This window comes from Lissotriton helveticus, chromosome 8 (assembly GCF_964261635.1).
Source record: "Lissotriton helveticus chromosome 8, aLisHel1.1, whole genome shotgun sequence".
Taxonomy (NCBI): domain Eukaryota; kingdom Metazoa; phylum Chordata; class Amphibia; order Caudata; family Salamandridae; genus Lissotriton; species Lissotriton helveticus.
The window spans coordinates 86,384,116-86,404,943 of record NC_136069.1 but is presented as its reverse complement, the minus strand read 5'-3'; the positions used below and the strand labels follow the sequence as shown (position 1 = coordinate 86,404,943).

At 48.0% G+C, this 20,828-nt stretch overlaps 1 long non-coding RNA gene across 1 annotated transcript in view; it reads right to left on the bottom strand.

The window, feature by feature from the left end:
- Positions 1-17,475, bottom strand: part of LOC144771483 (uncharacterized) — a 160,019-nt gene extending 142,544 nt beyond the window's left edge. The window contains exons 1-2 of the long non-coding RNA XR_013599306.1: positions 17,380-17,475; positions 16,668-16,731 (exon numbers count right to left, since the gene is read on the bottom strand). This is a non-coding gene — a long non-coding RNA (uncharacterized LOC144771483). The remainder of the gene's footprint in view (positions 1-16,667; positions 16,732-17,379) is intronic.
- Positions 17,476-20,828: the final 3,353 nt, after the last annotated feature.

Genomic DNA, 20,828 nt, shown 5'->3' with positions numbered 1-20,828 from the left:
TCTTGCGTGGTTCTATCTATCTTAACCCAATCTGTCTCTTTCGGGGGAATTTTGTTTTTCAGAAACACAATCACTTGCTCATATTTTCTCATTACATCTGGTGACGGAGCTCCTGTTACTTTATTTCTGGGAAACTCCTCTCTCGGCCAATCCACAGATATTTTACATTCAGTCCACAGATCTGCTGGTACAACTATGTCAAACAATCCATCTAAATCAACCCAAAGTACTTTTGAAACTTTCACAAACCGATCTACCTGTCGATACCATTCCACTGGTTTCTCTCTCAGCCTAGGGAAATCATTTGTGAATGACAATATGTCCTGTCTGCTCCAGGGAACATGTACATATCCTCCTCCAGGTATCTCTCTCATGGGGAACTCGGTTGTTACCGCTTCTTTTTCCCTGATTGGAAATGCTAATGTAGATTTGTCATTATTCTCTTCTTTCTTCTTTGCTCTCTTAACCCTCCATTTACTCACGTCTCCCCATTTTCGTAGCAACACAATCAACTCTTTTATCTGCGCTAAGCTTCCAGCAGTATTCATATTCTCAATGTCTTTTTCTGCAAAATCTACTCTGTATGACTTTTGCAATGTTTTAATTTTTGTAAACTCTACTCCCAATTCAGTTGCTAATTCTTCCAATTGATCATGCATCGTTTTAGCCTTCCAGGTTATACTTTTACACATGAACATAAGTTCATCATCCTGGTACGTTTTTAATCTGTCTGTTCCAATGGTTCCAATAATTAATTCCTCCATATCAACTTAAAATTTTTCTACATCCAGCACTTTTGCTCCTCACGCTGCTCCCAGCTCGGTATCGTAGCGCCAGAGTGCAAAAAGACTGCTAAATTAATACCTGCTAGCTCGCATTGCTCACGTAACCAGTAGTGCCAGACTGCACTTTAGAGTTGTATAATAGCGCTATAGTGCGAAAGTGCGCTTTGTATATCATTGTACTGTGCTGCGCTGCCTTTGCCAAATCATTTGTCTTGTGCCTGATTGTGCCGGTGCCATTGCCAAATTGTTCACGTTTTCATTGCTTGTGCCCCAATCCTCTTTCGCTTTTGGCTCGCAGCCATCCATTTTGTAGTTTGTTATTGTGCCTCCCTGCCCGGCTATCCACCCGCCCCCGCCTCCCAGCTGCTCCTCCCTCGCCCCTCCCCCTCCACCATCCACATATGACAGATGCCTTTGCGCGCAGCGGTCGCGCCCCATGCGCTCCGAAGGTGCGCCAAAGGTAAGCCCGTCTACGCCCGTCCGCGCCTGGACCGCGCCCAGCGCCAGACCCCCTGGCCCCCGCAATACCCAATTCACCCGCATAACGTACGACGCCAAAACCCTCTCTGCCCTTAACCCCGGCCGCCCACCAAATTGCTACCAAGCTTCCCCAGGACACACTCATGGACCTTTCTCTTGCCACTCCTGCAAATTCTACTGCATCAGGACCCACCCCAAATCCTCTAACTCCAAACATAATTCTGACCCTAACCACCTGAAATGCATCCTGTTGAACACCCGCTCGGTCCACAGACACTCCATTGAACTCTGGAACCTACTCGACACTACTCTACCGGACGTCACCTTCCTTACAGAAACCTGGATGAACACCTCTTCAGCACCCGATCGCCAAAGCCATCCCGGAGGGCTACAAGATCATCCGAAAGGACCGCATCAACCAAACAGGAGGAGGCATCGCCATCGTCCATAAGAACACTATCCGCATCACAACCAGCTCTGACGATTACCTCGCTAACGCCGAACACCTTCACTTCCAGATCCACACCAACCCCAAGACCACACTCAGAGGCACCCTCATCTACAGACCACCAGGACCCCGCTCACAATTCTGTGAAGACATCACTGACTTCATCAGCCCACATGCCCTCACCTCCGAGAACTACATTCTACTAGGAGACCTCAACTTCCATCTGGAAAAGAAAAACGACAGCAACACCACCTCCCTTGTGGACAACCTGAACAATCTCGGACTCAAACAACTTGTTGACACTCCCACCCACCTTGCCGGACACACGCTTGATCCTATCTTCACCTCCAGCAAGCACATCTCCTTCGATCACACCACAGCCCTCCACTGGACGGACCACAGCTGCGTTCACTTCAGTTACAAAAAGACCACGACCCACAACCCCCCACATCCTATTCCTCAAAGAAACTGGAACAAAATCACCACTGACCAGCTCTTCACTTCGCTCCACCAAAACCCCCCTGCCATATCATCGGACCCAAACCAAGCAGCCACCAACCTCATACAATGGATCACCCACAGCGCCAACGAACTAGCACCCTTGAAGAACCATCCTTTCAAGCAAAGTAGCAAAAAAGGCCCCTGGTTCAACGATGACCTTAAGAAATCCAAGAAGACCTGTCGGACGCACGAGAAAGCCTGGAGAAAAAAACCCAACCTCTGACAACTTGGCCACCTTCAAGAACGCCACCCGCAAACACCACCAACTAATCCGATCCACCAAGAAATCAGCATTCAAGGACCGACTTGACATCAATGCCCATAACAGCAAGGAACTATTCAACATCGTCAAAGAATTTACCAACCCCACAGCTGGCTCCAACGACATCACTCCCTCCCAAGAACTCTGCGACTCTCTATCCTCATTCTTCTACAACAAAATCGCCGATATACATAACAGCTTTGAAAACCAATCTGAAGACCATTCCACCCCACCTACCTCCGTACCAAAACCGCACTCTAACAACCTGTGCGCCTGGAAGCCAATCACCACCGAAGACACCATCCGCCTTATGAACTCCATCCACTCAGGATCGCCAACCGACCCATGCCCCCACCTCATTTTCAACAAAGCAGACTCCATCATCGCACCCCATCTCCGCGATGTCATCAACTGCTCCTTCAACTCCGCTACCTTCCCGGAAAGCTGGAAACATGCCGAACTCAGTGCCCTTCTGAAGAAACCCACAGCAGATCCCACCGAACTTAAGAACTACCGCCCCATCTCGCTCCTCCCATTCCCTGCCAAAGTCATTGAAAAGCCGTCAACAGTCAACTCGCCGCCTTCCTCGAATCCAACAAATCCCTCGACCCTTCACAGTCCGGCTTCAGAGCCAAACACAGCACCGAAACCGCCCTCATCGCAGCAACAGATGACATTTGAACACTACTGGACAACGGAGAAACAGTTGCCCTCATCCTACTCGACCTCTCCGCAGCCATCGACACAGTCTGTCATAGCACCCTCATACAACGCCTCAGCAACATCGGAATACAAGGGAAAGCATTGGACTGGATCACCTCGTTCCTCGCCGGAAGAACCCAAAGAGTCCGCCTCCCCCCTTTTAGATCAGAGGCCACCGAAGTCATCTGCAGCATACCACAAGGATCTTCACTCAGTCCCACCCTCTTCAACGTATACATGAGTCCCCTCGCATCCATCGCACGCCAACACAACCTCAACATCATCTCCTACGCAGACGACACTCAGCTGATCCTATCCCTCACCAAAGACCCAAACACCGCCAAAACCAACCTACACGAAGGGATGAAAGACGTAGCCGAGTGGATGAAGAACAGCCGCCTAAACCTGAACCAGGACAAAACGGAAGTCCTCATCTTAGGATCATCCCCCTCTGCCTGGGACGACTCTTGGTGGCCACCAGCCCTGGGAACCGCACCCAGACCTACGGATCACGCACGTAACCTGGGCTTCATCCTGGACTCCTCCCTCTCGATGACCAGACAAGCCAACGCCGTCTCATCATCTTGCTTCAACATCCTCCGCATGCTCAAAAAAGTCTTCCGTTGGATCACCACCGAAACAAGAAAGACGGTCACCCACGCACTGGTCACCAGCCGACTGGATTACGGAAACACCCTCTACGCCGGAACCACAGCCAAACTACAGAAAAAACTACAACGAATCCAAAACGCCTCAGCCAGACTCATATTGGACATCCCTCGGCAAGATCACATTTCTGACCACCTCAAAGACCTCCATTGGCTCCCCGTCAACAAGAGAATAACGTTCCGCCTCCTCACCCACGCACACAAAGCCCTCTACGACCAAGGACCAGATTGCTTCAACACGCGACTGTCTACTCCCCCTCCCGCCAACTACGATCATCCAATCAAGCCCTCGCCGCTATCCCGCGCATCCATAAATCCACCATGGGGGGAAGATCCTTCTCCTACTTAGCTGCCAAAACCTGGAATTCTCTCCCCACCCACCTCCGCCTCACACAGAACCACCTCGTCTTCAGAAAGCAACTAAAAACTTGGATATTCGACAAGTAAAGCAACCCCCCTCCCTCTAGCGCCTTGAGACCCTCTGGGTGAGTCGTGTGCTATAAAAATGTTTGAACTTGAACTTAATTTCAAAGTTTTAATCCACTCACTCAATTCCTGGTCTGTAGGTCCAACAGGGGTTTGCGTTAAATCTATTTTCTCTACACTCCTTTCTGGTATGGCAGAATCAGATTCTGCTCCGGTTGCATATTTATATGGTAAGCCTTGATTAAGAGTCAAGTCAGGCGGATTTTCAGTGCTCACTCGTTTAACTGCTGACAAGTCTGGGTAAATATTTCTGTTCAGCTTTTGCAAGCCCTGCTGTAATGGGATTGTTAAACTTGGTTCTTTCACTCTCTGATTTTCAAACACTGGAATTACAGGTCCTATGTGTTAGACCTGTCAGCCCTTTGGGTGGTCCCTCCTTATTTTCTCCCATTTTGCCTCCTATTGTTTTCTTTTAGTGTCCACTACATTTTCTTTTTGGTGTTGACCTTAGGTCTCTGGGCGCTCCATTGCTACTAAATAACAATGAGGCGCAGATGCTCTTTTAAAATGGAGGTAGGAGTAAGTGATCATTTACAAAATGGTGGCCTGCCAACTGACAAGTTTACCTCATAGTCTAGTGCCATAGGGTAATATGAGGGATTCCAGAACCTTCTGGACCTCTCTGGACACTCTAGGGACAGGCTATATAAGGTGGAATGTTGAGCGAACATTTGGTGGGATGATTGTTCTGAGAAGTGAGCCAGTTGGAGTACAGGCTGTAGGGAGAGGAGGTTGGCGCAGTGTGGGGGGTTGACTGCCTCTTGGGGCTGCTCTCTCTACTTGCTGATGCTATCCCTCACCCGTTGATCTGACCCAGCAGGAATAACTACTTCTGGTACCCCTAACATTGAAAAGGTGTGCCTACCCTCAGTTGGGTAGTCCGGGACGTGGACTGAGGAAGAAGGTCAGGTGAGAGCAACTAAGTCTTCCTCCTTTTTGGAATTAAAACCCCTACGGAGTTAGACCCCTGTCCCTGCCAACAGTCAGTACCCCGGCACGATCAGTTTCAACTGCAGCTTCGTGACATGCCTGAGTTTGCCCTCACCCCTTGACCAGGAACTTACTAAATTTATGGTGGTCTCCAGTTGGTACTGAGTTCCCCACGCTTGTGTGACTCTCCGTTGCGGGTCTGTGGGAGCTCGTGAGGTGAGGGACACTGCGCTGGTTCATCGGAGCTGACAACGCCCTCAGTACGGAGCTCATGGGGGTGACGCGGGAGGCAGGAACAGATGTCGGGTCCCATCGGTGGACCAGTTCCTGACTGAGGAGAGCCCGAGGGCGCCAGAGTTGACCGGAGGGGCCGTCCTTGGGAAGTTGTTGACAGCGGAGGAGACCCGGGTGGAGCCCCGCTCCGGGACTTGCGAGGGAAGCACCCGGAAAGAGTAAGGCGGGATTGCAAGAGGCTGGGAGGGGAGGAGTTAACCTTCTCTCAGTGGGCGTGTGGAAAAAGAGACGCGAAGGCAGCGGAGCAGCAGAAACTGAAGCGTGTTCTGCCTCCAGGGTGGAACCTGTTATCGAACTGGGCCATAATTAGCATTCAGGACTTCCGAGAGGAAAGTCTTGGCCCCTCAGGCAGCCAGCACTGGTCGGAACGGCCGATCGAACGCCTAATCCAGAAGTAAGCAGGGATTTGGAGCGGGGAGATAGGAGTGTGTCTCACGGATCCCTCTGCTGGGTCTGGTGAATACCTGGGCTTCCTGCCTCATAGAAGTCGAGTGAATGAGGGGGACTGGGAAGCTGTGTTCAGCGGAGCTACCCAGGGAGATCTTTCTCTCTTTATAAGAGATCAGCGAACCAAGGTACAACTGCTGATCCAACTGTAACAATACAAGTAATGGTGTAATAACCAACTAAAGGCAGGGTTATTCACGAGTTTGAAGTTGCACCTTGTCTGAGTAAATGCCTGAACTGTGATTCTTTTCTAAACTAATGTTTAGACTTTAAAAGGCAAATGTAAATTTGTAATTGAATTTAAGTTGAAATGTTTGACTGACAATTATCTGTCTTCTCCATTCAAGCATTATTCTGCTAGACAATTGAAGCAACCATCTGCTGATTCTATTATTGTGCCTTGCTATTCATCTGTCTCAGGACCTCCCTCTAGTCTTTATAATATTTTAATGGGCTATACTTGAAAAAGGATTCTGTTTGAATTCATCCTGCTGATTAATTTCATGGCTAAGTGAGGTTCGCTAGAATTACATGATTTGTGCCATGTCATAGATTCACAGAGTTAGGAACATTAAATGTAGAATGATGGTATGTTAAGGCTTATGCAACTGAATTCAAGCTTAAAAAGAAGATAAAGTCTTTCTATTTTTCTAAAAAACACGGTGTGGTGTTATTTTTCTAGTGGCGGTACGCTGTGTTACTGAGTTGAGTGTGACGCAAGTGTAACATGAAAGCCTTGGAGTTTAGCCTTCCCACTTTGTGCCAGGCTACCCTAGTCGGACCGGTGACCCCGGGTCCAACATATTGGTGGCAGCGGTGGGATTAGGGCTTATGCTTGTGTCCACTTGACAGTGACCCAGTGTGCACCACGCACCATACACCTGAATTTTGACTTTTCTGAATGAAGTTTTCTCCTAGTTGGTCTCCCTCATTGGATACTTTTGTTTTTTTCAAAATCCTTTCTGGTGGTGGTTAGGATTAGCTCTTATTTTATGCCTCTCACCTGAGAAACCCCAAATAAATGTCTGAGGACCCGTCTGGAAAATAGAATTTGAGTTGACTGAGTTAGAGACTTACACAGCGGCGCAACTTAGGGAATTTAGCCAGGAGAAAGGGGTGTTCTTCAAGCGTGGTGCGAAGAAAGCAGAACTTTAAACCAGCTTGAGAGCATGGGTAGCAGCTCACCCAGATGGGAAAAGGGGGGAGGAAGAAGGGGAAGGTGACACCATCATAAAAGTGGACATGCTGTACCAAACCGAAGGGGGGAATCTTTTACCAGGTCCTGGGACACCTTCGAGGGCGGGCAGTAGTGTGTCTGGAAGGAGCCTGTTCTCAGCAGATTTAGCGGAAAGGAGGTAAAAGAGACAACTGAGTTGGCCGGATTGGAGAATGAGCGGGAGGAAAGGAGGTTTCTCCATGAGCTTAGTTTAAGGGAGTTAGACCTCAAAGCCCTACAGATAGGGACCCCCAGTAATCCTGTTGGTGGCAGCGTACCTAAGGAAGTTACCAGGGAGCCCAGACCCTACCTGCCCAAAGATGTAGTCACCAGTTTTAGTGTAGGAGATGGTATAACTAAATGATTGGCTGTCTATGAGGTCTCACTAAGAGCCCATGGGATTTCAGAGAGTCATTGGGGGGGTGGTCTGTATAAGTACATGCCTCCGGTGGGGAGGGATGCGCTTTTAGCTCTGGAGCAGGAGGAACAGACTAATTACCCCACAATGAAATTTGCTTTGATCAGAAAGTTTGGGCTGACCCCTGAAAAGTACCGGCAGAAATTTGGTAACAGCCAAAAACTTACTACACAAAATTGGGTGGATTTCCTGGACTATGCTAAGAAGGCATTAGAGGGCTGGGTGCAAGGCAGTGAGGTTACTGATTATGAGGGTTTGTATAATCTGTTCCTGAAGGAGCATCTCCTCGAGAAATGTTTTCCGGAGCTGCGTCAGCACCTGGTGGACAGCATGCTGACTAACCCTAGAAAGCTTGCAGAGGAGGCGGACATCTGGGCTAGTACCTGTAGGAGAGTAGGGTCTGCTATCCTATGGTCACCCCAAATTTTTGCTTTTTGCTTCACTGGTTTATGACTTAATGTGGCTGTGGGCCTGCTAATCAGACCCACAGCCTGCTGTTCTCTCTCTAAATTACTGCCAATGCACTTTAGGTGCATTACGAATTGGAACTGGTTCACCTTATTGGCCCCTGTAACAGTGTACCCTAGGTACCCAGGGCATGGGTGTTTCCAAGGCCTACCAGGGGCTGCAGCATATATTGTGCAACCCCTGGCCTGGCCTCCATATTTGACACAACTGGCTGATCACTCAGCTGGGGCAAGTTGGTGTAATCACCTCTTGCTTAGGTGTAGTATACCTATACCTAACCTAAGCTGGACACATATGTTCCTATCAGCCACTCCTATGGAAGGCCTCATCAATCCTGGAGGCAGAGTGCGTGGAAATATGTGAGATGGTGCTCTAGCATGAGCTGAGCCTGTCTGCAGCTGTCGGGATCCACTCCCTTAGCTGTTCCGGGATATTGCCATACCATATACTCTTAAGTGCATTATAATCCTCGCGGTTATTTGCTAACTTTGGTTTGGCTTTATCAAAACATGTCGATTAAGGTGTCATACGATTTGGAATACTATCCCCTCGACAGTTCTGTCAACGGGGATAGCATTCCACCCTTCTAGAGGGACACGACATGTACCTAGCCTTAACCCCGGTTAAAGTTAACCAGAGCCTCAGCATCACAAAATGGAATCTGCCACCACAGACACAAGTCTGACCTCCTGCTGCTGGGAGTCCTTCCAGCGAGGAGGGCTCGGACAAAGGGTTTCCTGCCTTGGGAGGTGCGAGCACCACCCCAGACAGGATTTTGTGTATTGGGTAGGACAGGGCTGAATAGATTGAGACATGCCCGGGGCACACAAGGTGTCCTCGTGGATAAGCCAGTCCAAACCGGTCCTGGGACTTTCCAGACCCAGGCCTGGCGAGGAGCTGGACAAAGGAAAGGGGGTGTAACCGCCCCCCTTCCTGGTCCCACCCAGAGGAGGGACCTAGCAGGTGATCCACCCCTCAGATTGGGAATAAGAGTGGGAGCAGTGCCATAGCACCTCAGATCATCCTGAAATCAACTTTAAACGAAGAAGACGACTGGACTTCAACATTCTGCTGCACAGAAGACTGAAGAGAATCTCCCTTGTGGCCAAGGAGTGACCTCCCTGTGAACACAGGCACCATCCAGCAACTCGACGTCTGCTTTGCCGCCGCCTCCTGCCGGAGCCCGAGCCCAGAGCCTGACAAGACCCAGACTCCCAGACTTCTCATAGCCCAATCCACAGTCCCTGCAAAGAAGGGACCCGTGGAGGCACCGAGAGATGTGGGACCGGACCTCTTGGAAGACCCCCGAAAAGCTGACTGCCCAGCATCCGAGGCACCCTCGACGTTGTGCTTTGGGGACTGAGAACCCCTACCATCGAGCAGCCCTTGCACCGAAGATCAGCCCCCCAGCATCTCCACGATCTGCGTGGGGCCCTTTTGCATCGTGCCACTCGACGCGCCATCCCGGCCACTAGCCACGTGGTCAGCGGCCATCTTGGCAACCAAAACTACAAACTACACTGCGGGTCTGGTTGCTACAGACTTGCCCTCGCTCCTGTAAAAGGGAGCACCCGCTCTGACCTTGCTGGTCCGAGTGAAAAGCCTTTTTCGATTCCTGCGTGGCTTGCATTAGCCAAGGCCTGTTTGCTCCAATCAAGTTGTCGACACCGCCAAGAGCGAGAAGCCTGCGTGGGACAGCTTGTGATTGACTCCTGGACGTCCTCGACCTCTTCGTGTCCACGTGGCTGCAGAGAGAAGCTACACCTCGACGCCTGTTTGCACCCGACATCGCCTGCTTCCATCCTGGTTCCACGGTAGTCACTGGCTAGTGACTTTGAACATTGTCCCCTCTGCTTTCAGGTCTTCACAACTTCAGATCCACCCTTGGATCCACCGGAACTCTTCACATCGAGCCGCCTGCAGCATCTTCAACTCCAAACACCATCGACCAGCGTGACGAAACCCGACACTACTTCAACCCTATGCACCCGCGTCCTGTGGGTTAGGTAACTCAGCAACGCCGGTGTTCCCACACTGGTACACAAATCTAGGGCCTGTGTCTTAAGTTTCAGCTTTCTAGGTCACTCGGAAGGTTCCTATCTAACTAACTTTGTAACTTTTACGCACCATAGACTTAACATTGGTGAGTGCGTGCACTTTAAACACTGCACCCGAGTCCCGCGGGCCTTTCCCGACTTAGTCACTGCTAGTCCCGATCAGCTCCAGCGATTCCCAAGGCCCTAGGCCTACTTCCTTTTCGATTGGTATCTCTTATACCACTTTCTTAGTATATGGTTTAGGTGGCCCCTAGGGCTCATCCATATTGTGCAACTTTTGTGTATTTTAAACTGTGTTTTGTTTAACGCTTGTGCTTCTGTGCTCATAAAGAGTCCAGGGGATATTTGTAGTTAATAAATCTATATATATTTTCAATATATATCTGTGTGGTGTCCTTTCATTTGGTATTCAAGGGGGTTGTATATGGTAAAACAGCTTGCTTCACATTCCTTTCAGAGTTTAGCCTAAGACTGCTTTGTCCACGCTACCACTAGGATAGCCGGTCTATAAGGTTGACTTACAACCAATCATCATAAGGGTTGCTTGGCATGGTACAAGGTGATCACTAGAACTAGTGAACATCATATACCAGGCCAACTTCTCACATTGGTGGCAGCGGATTGGGATTTGAGCTTGCTGTTGTTTTACCATTACAATCTTTGAGATTATCATTTGAAAGATCATACAGGGACCTGCTAGGTACATATTAAAACAAGACTAGCATACTTAAGTTCCACTGAACTTAGTTGTTGTAGAGGATAGGGAGTAGCTCACCCTGACTACAACTACTAGATAGGTTTAGTAGGTAAACACCAGTGTAGGTAGATTGCAACATATCCACCCACACTAGAGCAATGTCTGGGGCAGAAGGTTCCACTGGGAATGTCTCTACTGAGAGTGACCCTCCAAAGGCACCATCCGGATTTGCTATATTTTCCTTTAAAGAACTAAGACAGCTTTGTGTCTTAAGAGGTCTGAAGACAGGGCCATCCCCTACTACAGACCACCTTAGAGAGCTTTTAGACCAGTCTGAGGCTCTAAAACCTCGACCCCCCTCTGCCACGGGATACTTTCTCGAGTTGAACGCCCTGCCCGGGGCCACGCAGGCCACGCCCACCACCTGACAGGCCACGCCCCCTTTAGACGAACGAATGCTCAAATAGCGCGCCACTCCTAGCGCGAGGCAGAACACTTTGACCTCCTGAGGCGGAAGCCGGGAGAGTCTAGCTAGCGCTTTTAAAAATTGTATTACTGTGAATATAAAGTGATTTTAGACTTTATTTTACTACTTTGAGTGTGTATTTGAAGGTGAATAACAACTTTCCTACCTCGACCCCCCTCTGCCACGGGATACTTTCTCGAGTTGAACGCCCTGCCCGGGGACACGCAGGCCACGCCCACCACCTGACAGGCCACGCCCCCTTTAGACGAACGAATGCTCAAATAGCGCGCCACTCCTAGCGCGAGGCAGAACACTTTGACCTCCTGAGGCGGAAGCCGGGAGAGTCTAGCTAGCGCTTTTAAAAATTGTATTACTGTGAATATAAAGTGATTTTAGACTTTATTTTACTACTTTGAGTGTGTATTTGAAGGTGAATAACAACTTTCCTACCTCGACCCCCCTCTGCCACGGGATACTTTCTCGAGTTGAACGCCCTGCCCGGGGACACTCAGGCCACGCCCACCACCTGACAGGCCACGCCCTACCTCCGCCATTATTTATCATGTGTTTCCATCGGAGGCGCAGCGGACGGGCGCAGCGGGGGCGCCGTTTGCGCGCCGAAGGCGCGCCTAAGGCAAGCCCGTCTGCGCCCGTCCGCGACCAGACCGCGGCCGGGGCCAGATATGCTGCCGGTAGCGGAACACATGATGGAAGGATAGCGTGGTCAGGTGAGGACCTTAAAGCGCTCGATCCCCCATCCAAATGCTGCCCTCACTCTACAGACCCTTTGACCTTCGAACCCCCCCAGATCTGTAACAACTGTGGGATAGCTATTGGCAGGGAGGCCTCCATGATACCCCCTAAGTACAAACCTCCACCCCAAACAAACCTTAGGGCAGGTCTACTTAACTGCAGATCCCTAGCCAAACATGCAGATGATGTCTGGCTTTTATTAGAAGAACAAGAATGGGATATCCTCTTTTTAACAGAAACATGGATCAAGGAGGACAACCTGACTTCCATTGCACTGGCAGTCCCTCCGGGATTTAAAATATGCCTCGCCAACCGCCCTGGGGAAAAAAGAGGCGGTGGTGTAGCCATTATTTTCAAAGAGCATTTAGTATTAACATCCTCAGCCCCCACTGCTATTCAAGGAATTGAAGGCCTTCACTTTTGCTTTCAAGTGAGCCCCCAGCTATCACTAGCAGGACTAGTGATATATCGCCCTTCGGTCGGCTCAGACCCCTCCCTAACCACCTTATTAGACACGATCGTCCAGAGTTCGCTTCTTCACCCCCTTTTTATTGTGGTAGGTGATTTTAATATCCACATGGATAAACCTGACTGTGCCATGGCAGAACTGCTAAAAACCACGTTAAATATGGCCAGTCTCAGATTGATCAATGAGGGCCCTACACACACGGGGGGCCACACTATCGATCTCATCTTCTCTAATATTAAGAATGTGTTCTCTGAGACTCCTCTCCCTCTGACATGGTCAGACCACTTACTCGTCCCTTTTTCACTAAACATTGTGAATAACATTCCTGCTACGAGTAAAAGCTACTACTTAAAGAGGCAATGGAAAAAACTGACCCCCGATACTATGTGCCCTGTCCTAGTGCAAACCTCCCCATCCTTGACAAATAATGCCAACACGGATGCTCAACTACTTAATGAATGGATCGGAAAGATGGTCTCCTCCATTGCCCCAGCCTCTCGGGCTCTATCAAAAAGAGACTCCCCCTCAGCTCCCTGGTTCTCACAGGAACTCAGGAATGAGAAAGCAGCCTGTAAAAAACTGGAGAGACTCTGGAGAGCAAGCTACGGTCTGGAAGAAAAAGCGAGGTATAAAGAAGCTTCCAAAAAATTCCGGAAAGCTATCAGAAAAAGTAAAAAGTGTTTCTATGCGGACTCGATTCTTCAGGCAGAACAGTCTAGCAAACAGGTCTTCAAAGTGGTACAATCTTTCTTCAAACCAAAATGCATTGAAAGAGAGGTTGTACCCACAGCTACGCTATGTGAGCAAATTTCAGAGTTTTTTGACCAAAAAATTAAGAAAGTATATGACTCCTTTGGTCCAATAATAAAAACTGTGAAGCAGGACCGAGCGAATAATGGTGGGCCAGACGAGACGCTCACCCAGTTTATGCACATCCCCCTGATTGAGGTAAGGCAGGAACTCATCCGCTGCAAATCCGGCTCCCCTGACGACCCCTGTCCAGCTAAACTATGGAGTGCCATAGCGGACTCGGTCGCCCCCACACTTCTAGGTATCTGGAACTCCTCCATCATGTCGGGCATATTCCCGGACATCTGGAAGCACGCTACTCTCCTACCCCTAAAGAAAAAACCTAATGGGGACCCAGATGACCTTACGAATCTCCGCCCTATATCTCTACTAGCTGCCCCGGGAAAAATGCTGGAAAAAGTTATACAGCGCCAACTGAGCAAATTTGTAGAAACCAACAACATTTTGCATGAAACTCAATCTGGCTTCCGCCCCGGCTTTAGCACAGAGACAGCGCTCATTGAAGTCGCCGAGTCTGTGAGGTGGTCGATGGATGCAGGAAACTCAGCAATGCTGGTACTCCTGGATCTGTCGGCCGCCTTCGATACGGTGGACCACGCCAGACTACTCAGCCGGCTGGCTGAGATAGGTATTCAGGACAGAGCGCTGGGGTGGATAAACTCCTACCTATCTCAGAGAACGCAGAAGGTGGCACTTGGAACGATTTCTTCTACACCTAAAACCCTCAGCTGTGGAGTCCCGCAGGGGTCGGCCCTCAGCCCCCTTTTGTTCAACATCTACCTGGCTCCTCTCTTTAAGCTAATTGCCAACTGGGGCGTCAAGGCAATCTCATATGCCGATGACACCCAGTTGGTATTTCCTTACTCTGAGATGACGCAGGAGTCGTTCTCTAATTTTAAAGGGTGTCTTCAGGATATAGCATACTGGATGAACACTAATAAATTAAAACTTAATGCTAATAAAACCGAAGTCATCTTCTTCGGCAAGGGTCCCTCCCCCCCCCCAGAATTCTGGTGGCCAACGGAGATGGGCCCGCCCCCTCCACCCAGTCACTCGGCAAAAAATCTTGGTGTGAGATGGGATGATAACATGTCCTTCTCATCCCATATTCAACAGGTCGCCGGATGCTGCCTGAGCAAGCTGAGAAATCTCCGAAAAATCCTAAGACTCCTACCGGTGAGCTGCAGAAAAACGGTTGTCCATGCGACCGTCACCTCCCGACTGGATTATGCCAATGGTTTATACCTTGGCCTTCCAAAATACCTGACTCACAAGCTTCAGGTAGTTCAAAATGCGGCTGCGAGACTACTACTGCGAATCCCGTTCAAGCAGTCAGTCTCTCCGCATCTCCGAACCCTGCACTGGTTGCCAGTAGCCAACAGAATAAAATTCAAAGCTCTGACGCTGGCGTTCAGATCTTTGCATGGCTCCTGCCCACAATACCTGAAAAATCGCCTCCCAAGATACCGTCAAAGTCGCGCACTACGGTCCAACGACCGTGTCCAGCTGGCCGTCCCGCGCGCAAAAAAGGCCCGTCTAGGCGGTCGGACCTTTTCAGCAAACGTCCCCACTCTGTGGAACTCACTGCCTCAAGCAATCCAACAGGCCCCGTCTGAACCCTGTTTTAAGAAATTACTTAAGTCCTGGCTATTCACCCAGCCACGCTAGCTTCCCTATTCTTTAGCCCAGGTCATTTGTGTTCGACTAGCGCCGGGACACCTCCTTGTGAGGTAGCTGTTCGCGCTGTATAAAATCCAGTATTATTATTATTATTAAAGCAGACCCCACAGGGAATGCTGAATGAGGCTCTCCCACTGAAGATGACAGTACTGATGCCCCTGTCCCTGTAGTCCAGTTAGATGAGGATGACCAAGTCACTGGAGATACTCTTCCTGAAGGGGAAGAGGAGGAGGAAGAAGAGGAGACAGAGGAGGGGAGCAGTGATTCTGATGATGGCAGAAATAGTCAGGTGCTGGTCAGTAGACTGAACCAGGCTAACTTAAGCCTATTTGGGACTGAATCTGGGAACAACCCATCCAGACCCCCAGGTGGACTTAACCAGAAGCCTAGGAGGAGAAGGACTCACTCAGGTGACTCTAACAACTCCCATGCTTCTAGAGGTTCTCATGGTCACTCCAGAAGGGAGATGACTAGCCCTCAGAGAAGGGAACATAAGGCCAAAATGAGAGAGGCTGAGCTTAGGATCCAGAGACAAGAATTAGAGTTTGCCCTGGCCCAAGAGAAGCTTGCTAGAGCAAGACATCCTAGAGAGAGTGGGGTAATAGAACCCACTGGTGGCAGCATTATCCACAAGGATAAAGACAGGTCTTTTGATAACAGAAACCTGAGTAACCTGAGTAAGATTGTGCCCCCTTACAAAGCTGGGGATGATATCCACAAATGGATGACTGCACTTGAGAGAGCATGCAAAGTACAGCAGATCCCTCAGGAGCAGTGGGAAGCAATCTTGTGGCTCTCCTTTAAAGGTAGAGGCCGAGACAGACTCCTCACAGTTAGTGATGGGGATTCTAGAAACTCATTACACAAGAAGTACCTAGGGGTCAGTGGAACACTGCAGCTCAACTGCGAATATAGGTCCCATCACCACGGGGATAACAGAGTGGAAAAACAGACCATGCAACCAAGTGTGATAAACAAATGAAAACTCAAAAATATGGGCCAAAAATTCCCATCAGAAGCCACTCTATACTGCCCTTTATTACATCATTTGGGTATTCCTTGCCCAGGAGGTGGATCAGAACAGTCCCTTAGATGTTATAGTGGCCGATCTGAGATGTAAAGTGAAAATTTGTCAGTAGAGGGTGGTTTGAAAGTTTTAAAGTTGAGTGTGGCTACTGAAAAAGCAGTGTAAAGAAAGTGAAGTGATAAGGGTAAAATTGGATGAAACTAGGTGGATATAAAAACATGTGTGCTCCCCTATTTGTCCAAGATTAAAAGCAAAGTGCAAACACAGATTTGAAAGAATATCTGTGACTAGTAGCGGTCAACATGTTTCAGCAAAAGTGGAATACTTCCAATGCCCTCATCAGGACCAGATGTATGTTCAACTACTGCTTTGTAAATGTGAAGTAAGGTAAAATCAGGATATCACCTGTAATTCCAGGTCATACGTTCAACCACATACTGTTACCGCAGTGTGGACCCAGCAGTCGCAGGAGCATAAGAACAAAATGAAAAACAAACACATAGTAAATGACACACTATGTCCTATACAGCAAGGAATGTCATTATAATTGAATCACATTCTGTTACGGGCAATATACATTTTGCACTCATTTACACCACTCACCCATTTGTTGTGGCTGTTGTGCTTCACCCCACCTGGCAGCAGCTCAGGTTTAAGGAGCACCGCTCTAAACCAAAAATTAAAAACAAAGTTGACAGTCCTAGTATTCTATTTATTGTAGGCGACACAATCTATACTTGAAAGTTTGTAAATGCAATCAATTATTTGTCTCGAGTGATTTTGGTTAATTTTCAAATACACCAAAGTATCATCTTTAAACCATACCACATTATTTGAAGCATCTCTTTGTGTAGCAATGTGCTTCTCTGTAGCTAAAGTCGAAACCGACTCACGAGAATGCAGTCACCTCGAGGTTATTTCAATAAAGACGACACCCAGGCATTATACTCTTTCATACAAGATTAGCAGGCTCTTTATGTGTTCCCATGCTAAATGTAAAAAGCTGCTCTTCTGGCAGAGAAACACCGCAGAAGGAAGCCGTCTTTATGCAATTGTGCAGCACTGAGTCTAAAAAACAGGCACAGCAGTGTCTATTAATGGCGGAACACCTCCGCAGTTATAAACACAGAGGACCGGCGTCGCCGTACTTTACAAGCATGCCGGCATGCAGCGCTAAGTTTAAATCACAAGCACAGCAGTGCTCAATGATGGCGGAACATCGCCGCAAGATTAAATACAGAAGCCCGGTAACGCCGGACTTTACATGCACAGTGACAGTAATGCTTTTACATCACGCGTGGTCTGGCTGACTCACCTCTCCGTCGGTGTCTCGCGACAGTCTTCTGAACCGTCTGGGGGGGCACCGAACGGGCTGAGTCCGCCGTTTTTGAAACAGGGGCCGGTCCATTACGTGACGTGACCCGCGGGACACATTGCGATCACGTGACCAGCGCTGACTCTGGGTATTGTAGTTTTACAACCAAAAGTGGCCATTATAGTCTTTTTTCGTGTTTTATCTTTGGGAGTTAGATCGTAATCCTAACTATTTTAATTAGACTCTGCATTCTATTTCGGGCATTTGTGCAATGATTACTCAGAAGTGCAAACTAGTGATTACAATCTATTTTAAATGCATGTAAACTTTGTGTTTCTTATTATGAGAAACACCTGAATATTCAGTGAACTCGGTGAGCACATTCATTTTGGCATATAAATGCAATCTGAAAGGTAGAAACACCCTGCATAAATATATGCGCAAATATAATCAAAAATTAATAATCAAAAAAAGCCATAGATTCATTCTGATTCATCAATTCTAAGATGCCCCTGCCTCAGAGGGACATCCATGGGATTGGCTCATTCAACCCGTCTTTGTCACTATTGATCTTATAGACCCACTTCTGTTCTAATCTGAACAAGAAACTCCCTACGTCAGTGCAAGATTCGGGAATCAGAGGTTGTTCCAGAACCGTCCATTGAAAATCATTGGGGCCATGTCCCACCTCTAGAAAAGGTGCAGTAAGACGAGTTGATTGCTTACGACATCGTATCGTGCTTTGATGTTCTTGAATTCTTCTTTTAATCCTTCTTGTCGTCATGCCTACATATTGTTTCTTACAGGGGCAGGTAATAAGGTAGATTAGGTTTTCGCTATTACAGTTGGTAAATCGACGTTGCACCCAGGGCCTGTTTGTTCCAATGTCCACTGTGGATGAGTTATGCGTTAGGGGGCAGACTGAACATACCCCACAAGGATGGTGTCACTGTACTGGTGGTAAATCCCAGAGGGTCCCCACTTGTCTGGGTCCTTTGGTCTTGGGGCGTGTATGAACCAATTGGTCTTTAAGACTCTGTCCTCTTTTGAATGCAAACAAGGGGGGAAGGATCTTATCACCTCCTGTATTTAATATAAACCAATGCTTGCGAATAATCCTCTGAACTTGATTCGATCTTGTATTGAAAGTATTTACAAAAGTAATACGATCAGTCTTCTCCTTAGGTGGATGTTGCTCAAGGAGGAACTCCCTGTTATTGTTTGATGCCCTCTTCTTGGACTGACGGATTATTTTCTTTGGATACTTTTTCTCAAGCAGCTGCTCCTCCAAATTTTTTGAGTGGGCAATGAATGTTTCTTTCTTAGAACAGTTTCTCTGGACCCTAAGAAATTGACCAAATGGTAGATTGTTTCTAAGGGCCCGAGGAGGGCAACTCTCGTGGTTCAACAACGCGTTTTTGGCCATCGGTTTACGATACAGCTCTGACTCCAGGCCATTTGTGGTGGCCAGGATTTTCAAATCTAGGAAAGCCAATTCTGTTTTGTTGTATTCAATAGTAAATTTCAAAAATGGGTTCCTTATGTTCAACCAACGATGGAAGGCCAATAGGTCTACTTCAGATCCACGCCAGATGACCAATATATCATCTATTTATCGCTTCCAGAAATGAAGCGACAATAGATGTGGGTTGGTAGATGTTAGTACCTCCTGTTGCTCAAAATTGTGGACATATAGATTGGCCAAGCTCGGAGCAAAAACACTGCCCATACTGGTCCCCGATATTTGGAGATAGGCAGTGGCTTCGAACCGGAAAAAGTTTTCTTTCATCGCTATATCAGCCAAGGTCATAATAAATGACACTGGTGTAATGGATTGATGATCACTCTGTTCTAAAAGATGACCCACAACCTCGAGTGTCTCTGTTTGTGGAATCGAGGTGTATAATGACTCCACATCAAACGACACCAAAATGTCGGTGTTGTGATCGTATTGTATTTCGGGAAGGAGTCTCAAAACGTCCTTGGTGTCTTGAAGGAACGTTGGCATAGCCTTCACCATTGTATTGAGAAAATGATCCACAAAAGTCGATAGGGGCTCCAAAATAGAACCGATCCCAGAAATTATGGGCCGCCCTGGCGGCGTATCCTGGGCAAGGAGTACCCAAATGATGTAATAAAGGGCGGTATAGAGTGGCTTCTGATGGGAATTTTTGGCCCATATTTTTTAGTTTTCATTTGTTTATCACACCTGGTTGCATGGTCTGTTTTTCCACTCTGTTATCCCCGTGGTGTTGGGACCTATATTGGCAGTTGAGCTGCAGTGTTCCACTGACCCCTAGGTACTTCTTGTGTAATGAGTATGAATATTGGGGTATGTACCTAGTTTGGGTCGTAAAACTTGCCCTAGGACCCTCTGATTAATCGGTTTGGTTTATGATTCTAGAAACTACCTGGTCCTGAAGAGTGCTCTGATTGATGGGTTAGGCTTAACCACTGAACAGTACAGGTTAATGTTCAGAGATACCCAGAAGACACAGACTCAGGACTGGTCTGAATTTGTTGAATGTGCCACTAAGGCTCTGGAGGGATGGTTGCTGGGAAGTAAGGTTACAGAGTATATAGGATTGTACAATTTGCTTATGAGAGAACAAATTTTAAATAATTGTCAGAACCAGCAGTTGCATCAACATTTGGTTGACTCAGATTTGACCTCTCCCCAATAATTGGGAAAGAGGGCAGATAAATGGGTTAGAACCAGAGTTAAGCAAAAGAACCAGAACCAGAATCAGGGTGGTGACCAGAAGAAAACAGACCAGAAGGGTGGGGAGCAGAAAGCTAAAGACCAGAAGTCTTCAACAGGGCCCCAAACTAATACAGAGGGTGGGTCCCAAACTTCCAAGAAGAAGAAGAAAGAAGGTCAAAGAAAACCCTGGTGTAGTACTTGTAAAAACACCTCTCACTGGACAAGTGAGTGTAAAAAGGGTGGAGCCCCCAACACTGCAGCCCCTAAGGCAACTGCACCCACTAGTACAGCTAGCAGTGTTGGTCCACAAACTAAGGGGGTAGTGGGTATCACCTTGGGAACTGAAGGAGATTCTGACCTAGTCAGAACCCTTACACAGGCTGTTCTGGTTTGTGAGGGGGACATGGATTTGACCCCTACAATCAGTCCCAGTAATCTGGGAAAATACAGACAGACGCCTTTGATTAATGACAAAGTGGCTCAAGCTTACCTGTTTCTACGCACCGGAGGCCTCGCAATTTAACGTACAAGGAGTTAAAAAGACCTAAGTAGAAGGACATAAATTAATCTTCTAAGGGATAGTGTGACAGGCCCACATCTCAACAAGAAACTTAGGCGAAGGAAATCCTGAATGACGACTAACATAAGTAAAAGAATACTTTAAATGAAGTTCCCTGCCCCATTTTTGTGGATACAGTCTATATACAGCCGTCCTGCAGTCTAAACCATTAGAGAACAGCACTGG